Genomic DNA, 17,782 nt, shown 5'->3' on the forward strand with positions numbered 1-17,782 from the left:
CAAAATTATTATCATTTGTTTATGTGGTCACAATGTAAGTAGGCTGATTGACAAAAGTATCCAACCTCTTTATAACTATAATACTTGTTCTATTCCCATACAGAATAGTCAAATTATTTGCAATTATATTTTTCTAGAACGAGTTATTATATGTACCACTGACTTTGCTTTTTAGTTAAAAGACTAACTCTTTTGCATTGTTCAAGACTTATCATAAAACAGATTGATGACATCCTCGGGATAACACCTGCTGTAAATCTGTTTGTAAAATCTGTAGAGAGCATACTAATGATTTTCAGTGGGTAAAAATTCCCCTGAGGAGGGAGGTTCTTTTTCATTTGTTAAGAAAAGCAGCTTGAAAAAAATAAGTATTGAGTCACATTGGTTATAAAACAATCTAAAGTCTAAACTCCATCAAGCTTAAAGAGACACTTCCAGCTCTATACGAAGTACAGATTACTGTAGTAAAATAGCAGTGCAGTTCAATTTTTTTTTTTTTTAAATCATTCTCAAATATGGTTTTAAATACTCAGGATTTTAATCAAATTACATACTTGCCTTACCGTACCTAGTTTTGTGTTAGTTTCCAACACTGACTGTGATATTGATTGTCATTTGCAAGACCATTCTTAAACAGTTTAGAGAAAATGGACTTAGAACGGGATTAAAGAGAAAGTACTCCATCCATCTATATTGTCGAACTTAAGAATTTTCCATTAAACGCAGCTCTTTTAAGCTACTTTCCAATACAAGTAAATGCGTTTTTCTCTCAAGCGTTCAGTTTGTTAAGAACCATTCATGCATTAAACACTTAAGAAAATGCAAATAGATCACATAAACTGCAACATCCTGGTCCATATTTTTACTCATGAAAAGTGACCTATGTTAACATGAAAACATGCTGAATAATACTAATACAATGTAAATTTAAAATTAATTTCTTTATATTATCACTGGATAACCCTTTAGGTTATTTCACCACTACCCGAGTCAGTGTTACAATAAGGTAAGTAATAAAATAAGATAAAATAGGCATTTAAATAAAGTGAATACTCTATGGCAGGAGATCCTGAAAGGTAGAGCCCCAGATGTTTTACAACTCCCATGATGCTTTGCATGCGTTTAGAATTCCTTTAGAATGGCAAAACATGGAAGCTGTAGTTTTAAAACATCTGGGGATCAACCTTTTGGGCAACCCTGCTCTACAGTTTCCCGAGCCGGGAATGGGATTTAAAAGATATATACCTGGGTCTATTGTTGCAATGGGGGAATATTTTGTCATAATCTGCACCTCAATGCGAGCCAGCACTTCTCATTGGCACTGGGTCTTTTAGAGGTATAGGTGTAGACAAGTGCTGGTGAGGATATAAAGTCAGTAAAAAGACTGTGAAAAAGGAATGGACAGAGGCAAAAAAAAAAAAGTTAAAGGGACACTTTAGGCACCCAGACCACTTCAGCTCATTGAAGCGGTCTGGGTGCAAACTCCCATTACCCTTAACCCTGCAGTTGGAATGATTGCATTTTTTATAAACTGCAAAAATTACCTCTGAGGGTTAACTACTTCTCTAGTGGCTGTCTAACAAACAGCCACTAGAGGGACTTCCGGAATCAAAACAGACTTTTGGTCCGTTATCTGAAGTTGCATGTCCTCACACTGTGCATGAGGACTTCCAGCATCAGATTTGTCTCATAGCTAAGCATTGAATAGTGCTTATATATAGAGATCCTAATGTGAGCCTGGCCATTGCAGCGATTGCACATTAGGTCTACTTCGCCGGCGGACGTTGGCGGAGAGGAGCGTGGGCAGAGCTGAGCCAGCGCCGCTGGAACTAGGTAAGTGACTGAAGGGCCTTGACAGAGGGGAAATCTAAAGTGCCAGGAAAACAAGTTTGTTTTCCTGGCACTATAGTTTCCCTTTAAAGGAAAAAGAGACAGAAGTGATTTGAAAAACATGGGTGAGCAATCTGGGTCTAGGGTAAAGAAATTCCGTGCTCTGGTCCTGACTGCCATAGAAGCTAAAAGTTCTGTTAACTATGTCCCGAAATATTGATCCTTTTTTAAATATGGAATTTTCTTTGTAATACTGGTTACTCAATGTGAAAAACTGAAAATAGAATTTCTGTATAACAACTTTTTTAAAGAAACGCATGAATACACTCTATAGCATAATATAGTAGTTTTTAACTTAACCTTTTACTCAAAAACACCTTATCCTTTATTAAATTGTTACATATTTTTTTAATGATTACATTTTACTAAGCAAGTAAATTAATCCAGTTGTTAACTGATTTTACCTGAGATAGTTTCGCGAATAGATATGTTTTTCAATGACTAAGGTGTTCCTGCCAAGCAAAAAAGCAGAGCCGGTATGGTGTCCCGAACGGTGTCCCGAACGGTTCGCTGGTGAATAGTTCCCGGTGAACCTAGCGTGTTCGTGTTCGCCACAGATGGCGAACATATGCGATGTTCGAACCGCCCCCTATTTTTTTTTGTGGTCTTTCAGCCAAATTTACTAATACTAAGTAAAAATTACTTAGTATTAGTAAATTGTGCCCCTACTCGCAATACCGCGAGTAGGGGCATGTCTATTAAACAGTGAGCAGCCTGTGGATAAATAGAGAGACTTTTTTTCGTTAAAACACCTGCTAGTGCATGTGTGGAGTGCTTAGATGTGGAATATTGATTATATTTCTGTTGATATAATCATTTGCTTTATAGTTATGCACAAAAATACACATCTATTTTTTACCTATATATTTATATAAATTATACAAAATGGGTAGACTGTTGGAGCATATTTAAAGCTCTAAGAAAAAGTTGCATGTTACCTTTGCTATGTATTTTATGTTGTACTAGAGTTCACAATGTAGCAACATAAAACTTTCTGTAGAATATACTGAATAATTTAAAGGACACTTAAGTCACCATCTCAGTTAAGGGTCTGAGTGCAGTGATCCTGTCATTTTAACCCTGCAATGTGTCTTCCAGATAGATACTAGAGTAACCTCCTCCTCCAGAACCAAGTTAAATTTGGTCCTGAAAGCAAATGGTTCTGATTTTCAGTATTTATGTGGACGAATGCTGCGTTTGGACTTGCTTACTTAGTTAAAACCCATTTCTTCCATAGGAGAGTGATGTCAGCTTGGATTCTGAGATCTCCAAAGGAGGAGAATGAGGCTGCAGTGAAGGAGTCCTGGACCTGGAAATTAGGTTCTTATTACATTGCTAATCAATGCAAAACAAAACCAACACCAAGTAGACATTGTGTTGGTAGTCAAAGCGTCTTGGGTTTATTAAAATAAGACAATACATATGTTTTTTTTCACTATAAAATATATTTTTATATAAGAGCCAGTGCACTCACTCATTCACTAAACAGCAGCTTCAAAGCTCACATAATGCCACCTAACCTAAGCAAAAATAATGGGGGTTTAGTTACAATATATGATCACACATTGTATAGGCCTGCCACAATGCATATACACCCCATTCTTGCCAGGTTCTACTCTAGCAACCTAATGCCTGCTCTTATGAGATTAATCCACTTCCTTGGGAAATCCTTCCTCCTGGGAATGTCTGCAGTGCAAGGTTACCAAATTGGGTGTAAGGGTTATGAGCAGAGTGAGTAGGAGGATAAAACACTAAAAATAATAATAAAACACTAAAAACTAAAAACACTAAAATAGAGCACTCAACTGTAATAAAAAAGGGGTCACCAGCATATTTAGTATATAGATGACATATATATGAAACCAATAGGGTTGCACATGAATATATATATATATATATATATTACAGTGAATACAGGGTTTGGCTGGTATCAATAAACTGTAATCAATATAGTATATTTTGAAATACATGTTTTGAGATACCAAACCACAACCACGTGCCACTTGGTTGGGTACTCCCCCAACGGGCACATATGGCTGTGGCAAATGTGTAGCCTGCAAGTTTATCCTCAAAAATTCCAAGACTGTCAGCTATAGCCAAGGACTGGGCTCCTTTAAAGTTAAAAGTTTCTTTAATTGTAACACAAAGGGCCTTGTATACCTGCTTTCGTGTACATGTGGACAGAAATATGTGGGGAAAACATTCAGGGCGTTTAAAGACAGGATCATGGAACATGTTAGATCCCCTAGGAATTGTCTCGAGACACCTATCTCGAGACACCTTAGAGAATTTCATCATGGGGACTCCAACAACCTTAGGTTCTGTGGATTAGAACAGGTAAAAAGGACCCCTAGACGTGGAGACTTTGATAAAACACTCAGACAGAGGGAATCTAGATGGATATATGAACTCAAAACACTTCAACCGCTAGGCTTGAATGAGGGTTTTTCTTTTGCCCCCTTCATATAATCACTAGAGTTGGCCTCTATATGGCATATTGAGCTATATATATATATATATACATCTCCGACCCTTTCCCATTGTCTTTCTTATGTGTACTTGTTATCACCAGCTGTATTGAAAATTTTCACCATTCACCACTCTTTTTGTCTATTATTTATATACTTTGTTTATTTTATGTTTTAAGTTTTTTATTTCCTCTCCTCCTCATCTCTTTTGTCCCTCACCCATGTCCGGACTGGCTTTATTTATTTATTTTCTATTCTCTACTTTCAACTGCCACAAACGTGCCATTAAAGGACCACTCTAGGCACCCAGACCACTTCAGCTTAATGAAGTGGTCTGGGTGCCAGGTCCAGCTAGCTTTTACCCTTTTTTTTTATAAACATAGCAGTTTCAGAGAAACTGCTATGTTTATTCTGAGGGTTAAGCCAGCCTCCAGAGCCTCTAGTGGCTGTCTCACTGACAGCCGCTAGAGGCGCTTGCGTGCTTCTCACTGTGAAAATCACAGTGAGAGCACGCAAGCGTCCATAGGAAAGCATTATGAATGCTTTCCTATGCGACCGGCTGAATGCGAGCGTGGCTCCTGCCGCGCATGCGCATTCAGCCGATGACGTCGCGAGGAAGAAGAGGAGGAGGAGTAGAGCTCCCCGCCCGGCGCTGGAGAAAGAGGTAAGTTTAACCCCTTCCTCCCCCCAGAGCCCGGCGGGAGTGGGTCCCTGAGGGTGGGGGCACCCTCAGGGCACTCTAGTGCCAGGAAAACGAGTATGTTTTCCTGGCACTAGAGTGGTCCTTTAATATTGCAACATCTAAGAGAGGTATATCCCTTTACTTGGGTTTACTGTTGGCTTAATCGATTTTTCCACAATCTATATATAATATGATTGGTGAGAATGGAATCTACACTCCCCATATCAATCTCTTGCACCTGTGCCGACTTTTGTGTTCTGACAGGCGCATGAACGAATTCTTAGAGTCTATGTTTGGCGCGAACACGCGTTTGCCTTGGTCAGGCATGCGTAGAATGTTAACCCTGGTTCCTCCTTGTAAGGGCATTCACTTTCTGCCCGGATCCATTAAGGACTTAAGCCTCTAGGGTAGATTGCCAATCTATATATGCAATGTGGTACAATCCACTTTATGTGTCAATCTGTCTCTGCGTTCACGCTGACTTCCTTGTCCTGACATGCGCACGAATGTTTTGGAGAAATCCTATACTCTAAGTTTGACGCGCATGCGCGGACATCACGGCGGGACATGCGCAATATTCAGATGATCGGACGGTGCCGGCTTATGGTGATTAGCGACAGCTGATGGGAGGTTCGTAGGAGGTATTTAAACGGAGGAGGGGGGAGACTTAAGTCGATGCACTTTATTTAGATCTTGAAAAAGGCGGCTAGTCCGCCGAAACGCGCGTCGGGCTTTTTCCCGATGTAATTGTTGACTTAAAGGACCACTCTAGGCACCCAGACCACTTCAGCTTAATGAAGTGGTATGGGTGCCAGGTCCAGCTAGGGTTAACTAATTTTTTTTATAAACATAGCAGTTTCAGAGAAACTGCTATGTTTATCAATTAGTTAAGCCTTCCCCTTTTTCCTCTAGTGGCTGTCTCATTGACAGCCGCTAGAGGCGCTTGCGTGATTCTCACTGTGAAAATCACAGTGAGAGCACGCAAGCGTCCATAGGAAAGCATTATGAATGCTTTCCTATGTGACCGGCTGAATGCGCGCGCAGCTCTTGCCGCGCGTGCGCATTCAGCCGACGGGGAGGAACGGAGGCGGAGAGAGGAGGAGAGTTCCCCGCCCAGCGCTGGAAAAAGGTAAGTTTTACCCCTTTTCCCCTTTCCAGAGCCGGGCGGGAGGGGGTCCCTGAGGGTGGGGGCACCCTCAGGGCACTCTAGTGCCAGGAAAACGAGTATGCTTTCCTGGCACTAGAGTGGTCCTTTAACTATACCTTTAGTGGACTCTTAAGTGTGTTACAGCAACTTTGGGGTGTTTGGGTTTGGTTAAATACGCTGGGGTGTTTGAGCTTGTAGTATGGAGCTATTGCCAGGTTGATTTATCCAGCTCTTGTGCATCTGGATTCACTTTATACTAATTCCTACTCTACATTTTCCTCTCTAACTACATGATCTCCCCTATCCTTTCAATTTCCACTTTGTGCTAGTAACTGTGCACTCTCTGACCACCTGCAAGGTTTAGTTTGCATTGCAATTATCACTTTTAGCATTAACTTTGTCTAAGTTTAAACTGCTACATCTAATAGTGATTTGTACTGTAATTATCACTTTTAGCATTAACTTTGTCTAAGTTTAAACTGCTACATCTAATAGTGATTGATACAACTATCCTTACTTTAACCTTGCAGCTAACAGGCAAGATTTATCTAAGAGTTCCTAGGTTATTTTGTTTTTTAATTAATTATTCTTAATAAAATGTATTTATTTTCTATAGACGTTTACTTTGGGGTGGTCTGAAGGAGAGCGGCCCGTTTCGATACGAGGTGATCTCTCCTTAATTTTCAGTTTTTCGTATATTTTGTGCTCTATGCAGGGTTATGCCCTTGTTGCCACCCCTATAACCCACTTTTTTTTTCTGTACTTCCTATTGGGTTTTCTACTTAGGGAGTACCTATCTATCATTTTTTTTTATTTGCTGCAATATAACAGACATTTGTAACACCATGAAGTGTAGAATTTTCACTATAATAGCAAAATAAAAAGCAAATGTATAAAATCATTCTTGCAGAAGTATTTCCCACCCGGCTATGTAATTGTATTCTTAATTATGCTTTTAGTGTATCTTAATGATATGCTATTGAAAACTTTATCCCAATTGAGAAATCTGACAAACAAGCAATCAAGATCGAGACCACCATCTGGTATATTTAAACAACTCTCTTGCAGCAAATAAAAAACATGATTGCTAACATTTTGGCCATAAGAGCAAGGTTAAATTGCTCTAAAGAGAACATGTTACATTAAATTATTTATTAAATACAATGCGATGCTGTAAAAACAACTCTATATGAAACCAGCACATCACTACTTACATTCAGCTACCAATATAAGACAGACATCATTTTATTTCTTAGACCAGGAAATTATTTCAAATTCATACTTTAATATAATAAGTTCAGAATTCTGAATGTGCACAAACAACTTAAGCTAATAACCTCCCACAAAAACATTATGGGCTATATTGACTGAAAGGCAAATAGCACAAGCTTTGCAGTTGACGTAAACATTGTTGACTGGATTTTATTCCAATAGTCTTACATTGTCTAGACAGATTAAATTTGGTCTGGGATTAAAAATAGTTGACTTAATGTTGCAAGTATAGAAAGGAGACTGGTTACTAAGCAATGACTTCAGTTGTAACTGTCAATGTAATCACACTCTGACCTCTACGGTGAAATCAATGTTGTACACTGTGTGTAATCAGACATTTCTATAGCTCCATGACAATCTGAAGACAAATGAGGAGTCCTATTTCACACAAGTTTGCAAGAATTGGTCAAATTGAGAAAATGAGCACCCTAAAAATAAAAAGGGATGGGAGGTGGAGCCTGCTACTGAACGAGAGCGGACGCATCATCTTGAGGATCCAGAGTAAGCTGTATACTTTGTGCAATTATCCTCAAAATTATCCTCTTCTCAGGATGAGACATATTGCAAACACCCTACCATGTCCCCTAGCTCGGACGGATGCCGTTTGTTTACACCCCGAGACCGAGAGAAGTGAAGCGCAGGCCGGTGGCCTACTACTCACTTACCCTGGCCAAGATTGAAATGGTTCTAAGCGGATTCTCTACAGCAGACTTCCACTGCACAACTGATCCTAATCCACCTAAGCTACAATCCCACCATGGGGCATCGCTCGAAGACAGTACCTGCAGACTCCTCGTCAGAGTCAAGGGACATTGGAACCCTTCTGCAGCGTCCACCACAACCCAAGATGGCGCATACAGAAGGCCTGAGTCACGCTACCCATCTTCGACAAAATGGCTGACCAACCTGCACAGCCTACACTCCCAGACATGGCAATGCCTACACCAGCACAGCATGAAGGGCTAGAACTTGCTACCAAGCAAGACATCCAAAAATTCCTGTTGCAAATGCTGGCAGCTGACATAGCTGTGGTCATAGAAGATGTTAAGGCGATTACTAATAGAGTCCAGGCCTTTGAGGAGTACATCTGGGATTTGCATGGAAGTCTGTCTACCAAGACAGACCTCACGCTGTGTGAGGACCTCCAGCGTCGCTCAAAACCCCATAGGAAAGCATTGAAATGATTTTTCAATGCTTTCCTATGGGGAGACGTAATGCGCATGCGCGGAATTTCCGCGCATGCGCATTAGGTCTCCTCGGCCGGTGAGCGAGATTAGTCTCGCCCACCGGCCGACGTAATCACTAGGAGGAGCGTCACGGAGGCGGAGACAGCGGCGAGGGACATCGCCGCTGTCCCAGGTAAGTGACTAAAGGGGTTTTCACCCCTTCAGTAACCGGGGATTGGTGGGTGGGAGGGAGAGGGACCCTCCAGTGCCAGAAAAACTGATCGTTTTTCTGGCACTGGAGTTTCCCTTTAAGCTTTAGATTTTAAAGAAATAATTTTTTTTCACTGTAATAGAAGAGCAGTTGCCTGTCTGCCAGCTTCTGTGTCAGGTTTGATGCCTTTCCCATTTGCACAGTCAGTGCCACCACTTATATCTGTTTTAACAATAGCTTAAGCTTTAGATTTTAAAGAAATCATTTTTTTTCACTGTAATAGAAGAGCAGTTAGTTGTCTGCAAGCGTCTGGGTGTCAGGCCTACTTCAGCGTGTGCTCTGCAGACCTGTGCCAGCGTGCTTTGACAGTTGCCAATCATATCTGGTGTCTCTTTAGCGTGCTTTTACAAAGAAAAAAGGTTTCCAGTGTAAGCTAATAGCAGCCAGTCAGTGTCCTTCAAGCGGCTCTGTCAGGCCTTCCTTCAGCGTGTGCCCTGCACAACCCTGCCAGCGTACTTTGACAATTGCCACTCATATCTGGTGTCTCTATAGCGTGCTTTTTCAAAGAAAAAAGGTTTCCAGTGTAAGCTAATAGCAGCCAGTCAGTGTCCTTCAAGCGGCTCTGTCAGGCCTTCCTTCAGCGTGTGCCCTGCACAACACTGCCAGCGTACTTTGACAGTTGCCACTCATATCTGGTGTCTCTATAGCGTGCTTTTACAACCAAAATTTTGTTTCCACTGTAATAGAAGAGCAGTTGCCTGCCTGCCAGCTTCTGTGTGAGGTTCACAGTGGATACTGTGCCCTCTTGCCCAGTGCCACCACTCATATCTGTTACAATAGCTTAAGCTTTAGATTTAAAAGAAATAATTTTTTTTCACTGTAATAGAAGAGCAGTTAGTTGTCTGCAAGCGTCTGGGTGTCAGGCCTACTTCAGCGTGTGCTCTGTAGACCTGTTCCAGCGTGCTTTGACAGTTGCCAATCATATTTGGTGTCTCTTTAGCGTGCTTTTACAAAGAAAAAAGGTTTCTAGTGTAAGCTAATAGCAGCCAGTCAGTGTCCTTCAAGCGGCTCTGTCAGTCCTTCCTTCAGCGTGTGCTCTCCAGAACTGTTCCAGTGCACATTGCCAATCATATCTGGTGTCTCTATAGCGTGCTTTTAAAACCAAAATTTGTTTTTCACTGTTATAGATTGAATAGCAGTTACTTGTCTTCAAGCGGGTGTCTCAGGCCTACAGTGTGTGCTCTGCAGAACTGTTCCAGTGCACATTGCCAATCATATCTGGTGTCTCTATAGCGTGCTTTTAAAACCAAATTTTTTTTTCACTGTTATAGATTGAATAGCAGTTACTTGTCTTCAAGCGGTTGTCTCAGGCCTACAGTGTGTGCTCTGCAGAACTGTTCCAGTGCACATTGCCAATCATATCTGGTGTCTCTATAGCGTGCTTTTAAAACCAAAATTTTTTTTTCACTGTTATAGATTGAATAGCAGTTACTTGTCTTCAAGCGGGTGTCTCAGGCCTACAGTGTGTGCTCTGCAGAACTGTTCCAGTGCACATTGCCAATCATATCTGGTGTCTCTATAGCGTGCTTTTAAAACCAAAATTTGTTTTTCACTGTTATAGATTGAATAGCAGTTACTTGTCTTCAAGCGGGTGTCTCAGGCCTACAGTGTGTGCTCTGCAGAACTGTTCCAGTGCACATTGCCAATCATATCTGGTGTCTCTATAGCGTGCTTTTAAAACCAAAATTTGTTTTTCACTGTTATAGATTGAATAGCAGTTACTTGTCTTCAAGCGGGTGTCTCAGGCCTACAGTGTGTGCTCTGCAGAACTCTTACAGTTCACATTGCCAATCATATCAAGTCTCACAGTAGCTTGCACTTATAGTACCACTAATCCCCCAAAAAATGACAGGCAGAGGCAGGCCACCCCGCAGGGGCCGTCGTGGTCGTGGTGCTGTGATTCCCTTTTGCCCTAGAATAATGCCCAGTTTTCAGAAGCCACGTACCCTGAACTTGAAAAGTTCTGAGGACATAGTTGACTGGCTAACACAGGACACCCAATCTTGTACAGCCTCCGCTCGGAACCTTGACGCACCATCCTCCTCCAGCTTAGCTTCAGGCACCTCTCAAGATACCACTCACCCACCTGCCGCCACCACCAAAACTAGCATCACAGCCGCTTTACTTGGTATGTCAGAGGAGTTATTCACACACCCGTTTGAAGAAATGAGTGATGCGCAACCATTATTGCTAGAGGATGTAGATAACAGGGATATGTATCAGGCAGGCAGCATTAAACACATGGAGGTACGGTGTGATGATGATGATGTTGTACCCGCTGCTGCTTCCTTTTCTGAGTTGTCAGATACAAGCGAAGCGGTTGATGATGACGATGCGTCCATGGATGTCACGTGGGTGCCCGCTCGGCAAGAAGAAGAACAGGGCGAAAGTTCAGATGGGGAGACAGAGAGGAGGAGGAGACGAGTTGGAAGCAGGGGGGGGTCGTCGCAAGGAGCTAGTGGCACAGTCAGACAGCATGCATTGGCACCCGGGGTCAGCCCGACAGCACGCCAATCAACGCATGCTGTGTCCACCACCAGAATGCCGTCATTGCAGAGCTCATTGCAGTCATTGCAGTGTGGCATTTTTTTTGTGTGTCTGCCTCGGACAACAGCGATGCCATTTGCAACCTGTGCCAAAGGAAACTGAGTCGTGGGAGGTCCAACACCCACTTTGCTTTGCGTAGGCACATGATCTCACATCACAAACGCCTATGGGATCAACACATGAGTACAAGCAGCACGCCTACTCTAAGCCGCCATCCTCCTCCTGGTCTAGCATCTTCAGCCACGTCAACCACTGCTGTCCTTCTTGCCCCCTCTCAACCATCCGCCACTCCGTCTCCCGCCTTGAGCAGTTCCCGCTCATCTGCCCACAGTCATGTGTCTGTCAAGGACATGTTTGAGCGTAAGAAGACAATGTCACCAAGTCACCCCCTTGCCCAGCGTCTGACAGCTGGCTTGTCCGAACTATTAGCCCGCCAGCTTTTACCATACAATCTGGTTGAGTCTGAGGCGTTCAAAAAATTTGTAGCTATTGGGACACCGCAGTGGAAGGTACCCGGCCGGAATTTCTTTTCACAAAAGGCAATCCCCAACTTGTACTCGATTGTGCAAAAGGAAGTCATGGCATGTCTGGCACACAGTGTTGGGGCAAGGGTCCATCTGACCACTGATACCTGGTCTGCAAAGCATGGTGAGGGCAGGTATTTCACCTACACTGCGCATTGGGTAAACCTGCTGACGGCTGACAAGCAAGGAATGCGTGGCATTGCAGAGGAGTTGGTGACACCGCCACGAATTGCAGGCAGTCCTGCTGCCACCTCCTCTACTCCTCCTACTCCATCCTCTTCCATAACCTCCTCGGCTGAGTCCTCTTGTGCTGCTGCGTCTTGCTCCACATCAACGGCACCCTCCCAGCTCCCTAGGTACTATTCCACATCCCGGATACGGCAGTGTCACGCCGTCTTGGGTTTGACTTGCTTGAAAGCAGAGAGTCACACCGGACAAGCACTCCTGTCCGCCCTGAACGCACAGGTGGAAAAGTGGCTGACTCCGCAGCAACTGGATATCGGCAAAGTGGTGTGTGACAACGGAAAGAATTTGATAGCGGCATTGAAGTTGGGCAAGTTGACACATGTGCCGTGCATGGCACATGTGTGTAATCTGATCGTACAACGCTTTGTGCATAAGTACACAGGCTTACAGGACGTCCTGAAGCAGGCTAGGAAGGTGTGTGGCCATTTCAGGCGTTCCTACACGGCCATGGCTCACTTTGACGATATCCAGCGGCGAAACAATATGCCAGTGAGGCGCTTGATTTGCGACAGCCCTGCACGTTGGAATTCCACACTCCTAATGTTCGACCGCCTGCTCCAACAAGAAAAAGCTGTTAATGAATATTTGTATGACCGGGGTGCTAGGACAGCCTCTGGGGAGCTGGGAATTTTTTTGCCACGTTACTGGACGCTCATGCGCAATGCCTGTAGGCTCATGCGTCCTTTTGAGGAGGTGACAAACCTAGTCAGTCGCAACGAAGGCACCATCAGCGACATCATACCATTTGTTTTCTTCCTGGAGCGTGCCCTGCGAAGAGTGCTGGATCAGGCTGTAGATGAGCGTGAAGAGGAAGAGGAAGAGTTGTGGTCACCATCACCACCAGAAACAGCCTTATCAGCATCGCTTGCTGGACCTGCGGCAACGCTGGAAGAGGATTGTGAGGAAGAGGAGTCAGAGGAGGAATGTAGCTTTGAGGAGGAGGAGGAGCAAGACCAAACACAACAGGCATCCCAGGGTGCTCGTTGTCACCTATCTGGTACCCGTGATGTTGTACGTGGCTGGGGGGAAGAACATACCTTCAATGACATCAGTGAGGAGGAGGAACGGGAAATGAGTAGCTCGGCATCCAACCTTGTGCAAATGGGGTCTTTCATGCTGTCCTGCCTGTTGAGGGACCCTCGTATAAAAAGGCTGAAGGAGAACGACCTGTACTGGGTGTCCACGCTACTAGACCCCCGGTATAAGTAGAAAGTGGCGGAAATGTTACCCAATTACAACAAGTCGGAAAGGATGCAGCATTTGCAAAATAAATTAAAAAGTATGCTTTACACAGCGTATAAGGGTGATGTCACAGCACAACGGGAATCTAACAGGGGTGGAAGTCATCCTCCTCCTCCTCCCACAACCACGCCGGCAAGGACAGGACGCTTTAAAGACGTGTTGTTGATGGAGGACATGCGGACCTTTTTAAGTCCTATGCATCGCCACAGCCCTTCGGGATCCACCCTCAGAGAGCGACTCGACCGACAGGTAGCAGACTACCTCGCCTTAACTGCAGATATCGACACTCTGAGGAGCGATGAACCCCTTGACTACTGGGTGTGCAGGCTTGACCTGTGGCCTGAGCTATCCCAATTTGCGATAGAACTTCTGGCCTGCCCCGCTTCAAGTGTCCTGTCAGAAAGGACCTTCAGTGCATCAGGAGGTATTGTCACTGAGAAGAGAAGTCGCCTAGGTCAAAAAAGTCTAGATTACCTCACCTTTATTAAGATGAATGAGGGATGGATCCCGAAGGGACTGACACTGGGCGATACATTCGATTAAAAAAGGCCTGATGAGATGAGCTGCCTTGGGCTAAAAATGGTCCACACGCTGCTGTATTTTAGCTCTGAATGACGTTTGACTTGCGTGACTTATCCGCCACCAACTAGGGTTCAAGCCGCCATGTTTTAGGGCACTTTCTGCCTGTGAAACAAACATAAATTTTTCTGGCCACTGCTACAGCAGCGGCTGCAACAATACCACATTTTTAAGGCATGTGTACATGCCTAATTTTTAGGCCCACTGGTGCAGCACTGTGGCTTCAAAAACCAAACCAAAAAAAAATCGTCCAAGATGGCACCAATATACCAGTGGTCTAAGCATCTTCCCACCTTGGCCTAAAAAGGGGAGGTGATTCAACAATTAAAAATCTCTGCCATTTACACGTCCACTGATAGGAGACGCGGAAGGTATTAAACTGATATGAACAATACTAAACTCACCACTCCTATCTGGTGGCACATTAGCTTGCCCGCGCAGTGCCACAAATTTCAAGTAAGAGGACCGACCAAGCATCTTCTTCCATCTCCCTGTTACATAAATCAATGCCATTTCCATAGAACTTGTAGAGAATATCCAGGATAGTTTTACAGGGCCAAATCATGTCGCCTGTTGAAAGAGGTGACCTTGCTCGGGTCCCAGGTGTGCGGTTCCTAAAATGGCTGCCATATACATGTCCTCTGATAGGAGACGCGGAAGGTATTAAACTGATATGAACAATACTAAACTCACCACTCCTATCTGGTGGCACATTAGCTTGCCCACGCAGTGCCACAAATTTCAAGTAAGAGGACCGACCAAGCATCTTCTTCCATCTCCCTGTTACATAAATCAATGCCATATCCATAGAAATTGTACATAATATCCAGGAGAGTTTTACAGGGCCATATCTTGTCGCCTGTTGAAAGAGGTGACCTTGCTCGGGTCCCAGGTGTGCGGTTCCTAAAATGGCTGCCATATACATGTCCTCTGATAGGAGACGCGGAAGGTATTAAACTGATATGAACAATACTAAACTCACCACTCCTATCTGGTGGCACATTAGCTTGCCCGCGCAGTGCCACAAATTTCAAGTAAGAGGACCGACCAAGCATCTTCTTCCATCTCCCTGTTACATAAATCAATGCCATATCCATAGAACTTGTAGAGAATATCCAGGATAGTTTTACAGGGCCAAATCATGTCGCCTGTTGAAAGAGGTGACCTTGCTCGGGTCCCAGGTGTGCGGTTCCTAAAATGGCTGCCATATACACGTCCACTGATAGGAGACGCGGAAGGTATTAAACTGATATGAACATTTACTAAACTCACCACTCCGAGTGCTGTTATTTATTTAATTTTTTTGTGGTGAGGCTTTACAGGACAGAGTGCTTCTCCACGGGACATGTTAACTCACGGGCAGCTGGCTCATCAAGGAACCAGAGCAGCTTGAACGAGGTGACCTTGCTCGGGTCCCAGGTGTGCGGTTCCTAAAATGGCTGCCATATACACGTCCACTGATAGGAGACGCGGAAGGTATTAAACTGATATGAACAATACTCCACTCCTATCTGTAGGTCCGTCCCATTATGATTTATGCCCCCCACCCACCGCGCAGGGATGGGGGCCGGGGGGGAGGAAAGTAGGCCCCCCCATTGTGATTTATGGCCCCCACCCACCGCGCAGGGGTGGGGGCCGAGGGGGGGAAGACAGTAGGTCCCCCCATTGTAATTTATGGCCCCCACCCACTGCGCAGTGGTTGGGGAGGACAGTAGCTCCCCCCAGTGTGTATCATGGGCTTTGAGGACAGGTGTCAATCCATACCTGCCAAGTGACCCTATGTAGGGAGAACAGTCCCTATTCTGCTCTGTGTCAGTGTGTATCATGGTCTCTGTGGACGGGGAACAGTCTCTATTCTGCTCTGTGTCAGGGTGTATCATGGTCTCTGTGGACGGTGAACAGTCTCTATTCTGCTCTGTGTCAGTGTGTATCATGGTCTCTGTGGACAGGGAACAGTCTCTATTCTGCTCTGTGTCAGTGTGTATCAGGGGCTTTGAGGACAGGTGTCAATCCTTACCTGCCAAGTGACCCTATGTAGGGGGGACAGTCTCTATTCTGCTCTGTGTCAGTGTGTATCATGGTCTCTGTGGACGGGGAACAGTCTCTATTCTGCTCTGTGTCAGTGTGTATCATGGTCTCTGAGGACAGGTGTCAATCCATATCTGCCAAGTGACCCTATGTAGGGGGAACAGTCTCTATTCTGCTCTGTGTCAGTGTGTATCAGGGGTTTTGAGGACAGGTGTCAATCCATATCTGCCAAGTGACCCTATGTAGGGGGAACAGTCTCTATTCCGCTCTGTGTCAGTGTTTATCAGAGATTTGACTATCTTTATTCAGATTCAAAAATTACAATTCCAGGAAAAATTTAACAAACATTTACAAGAACATGTTATGCACATCATAGAAACAACGTGAACCTCTTTAAAGCCACAAACTTAAGACAAAAAGTATGTACACACAATGTGTAAGGGTTTGAAAGAATATTCTGAATCCTTACATGTTTACTTTATCGTTTGTTTGATTTTTGTGAACCATATATAAACTACAAGCAGCGTGAAAACTATAAAAACTCAAGTGGCCATGCTGATCAAATTAAATAGTATGCTTTACACAGCGTATAAGGGTGCTGTCACAGCACAACGGGAATCTAACAGGGGAAGAGGTGAAAGTCATCCTCCCCCTCCCACGACCCCGCCATATCTGCCAAGTGACCCTATGTAGGGGTAACAGTCTCTATTCTGCTCTGTGTCAGTGTGTATCATGGTCTCTGAGGACGGGGAACAGTCTCTATTCTGCTCTGTGTCAGTGTGTATCAGGGGCTTTGAGGACAGGTGTCAATGTTAGGTGATTTCTGCCCTTTATGGATTAAAAGCAGACTCTGCATCAACTGTGTAATTTTCCATGGGAGTTTTGCCATGGATCCCCCTCCGGCATGCCACAGTCCAGGTGTTAGTCCCCTTGAAACAACTTTTCCATCACTTTTGTGGCCAGAAAGAGTCCCTGTTGGTTTTAAAATTCGCCTGCCCATTGAAGTCAATGGCGGTTCGCGCGGTTCGCCGGTTCGCGAACATTTGAGGAAGTTCGCGTTCGCCGTTCGCGAACCGAAAATTTCGGGTTCGCGACAACACTATTCCCTAACCTAACCATCATCTTTTTTCCCATTAATGATCTCTGTTTTTTGTACACCACAGATGGAATCCAAATCAAAACTAACAATGCTTGACCTTGCGTGTTTTAGTTCATTCATGACTCCGGTACATTTTGGTTTAGAGTTAGGAAGTGAATTAATCATCCAATTGATCCAAATTCGAATGAATTGTTGTTTGGACCAAAAAAATTCTCCTAATCAAATAATAATAATACAAAATCATGTTAAATCTGTAAATGGTTTATAACTGATATGTTATCTGTTAAAGCCTCAAAAAATTGTTATCATGTTATTTTAATCTGCATAAACAACTCATTTATGAATAAAAATCAACGAGTCTCAAAATATTTTAACTTTGACTACTACATAAAGGTTAATACATGTACATTACTAGTGATGTTCTTTTTATTTTTATTTCAGTATGCATTTTGTTTGACCTTTGTGCAACTCGACAGAAAAGTATAATGTTTTCAGCTAAGTCTTTATGGTGTGTTTTTTTCAGAGTTCTATTTTGACCTAATGCCAATCTGACCTTTAGCAAAATATAAACATGTATGGTGGCTATAACTAACTTTCTTATAACTAACTTAATATTAAAGT

Source organism: Pelobates fuscus, chromosome 3 (genome assembly GCF_036172605.1).
Source record: "Pelobates fuscus isolate aPelFus1 chromosome 3, aPelFus1.pri, whole genome shotgun sequence".
Lineage (NCBI taxonomy): Eukaryota > Metazoa > Chordata > Amphibia > Anura > Pelobatidae > Pelobates > Pelobates fuscus.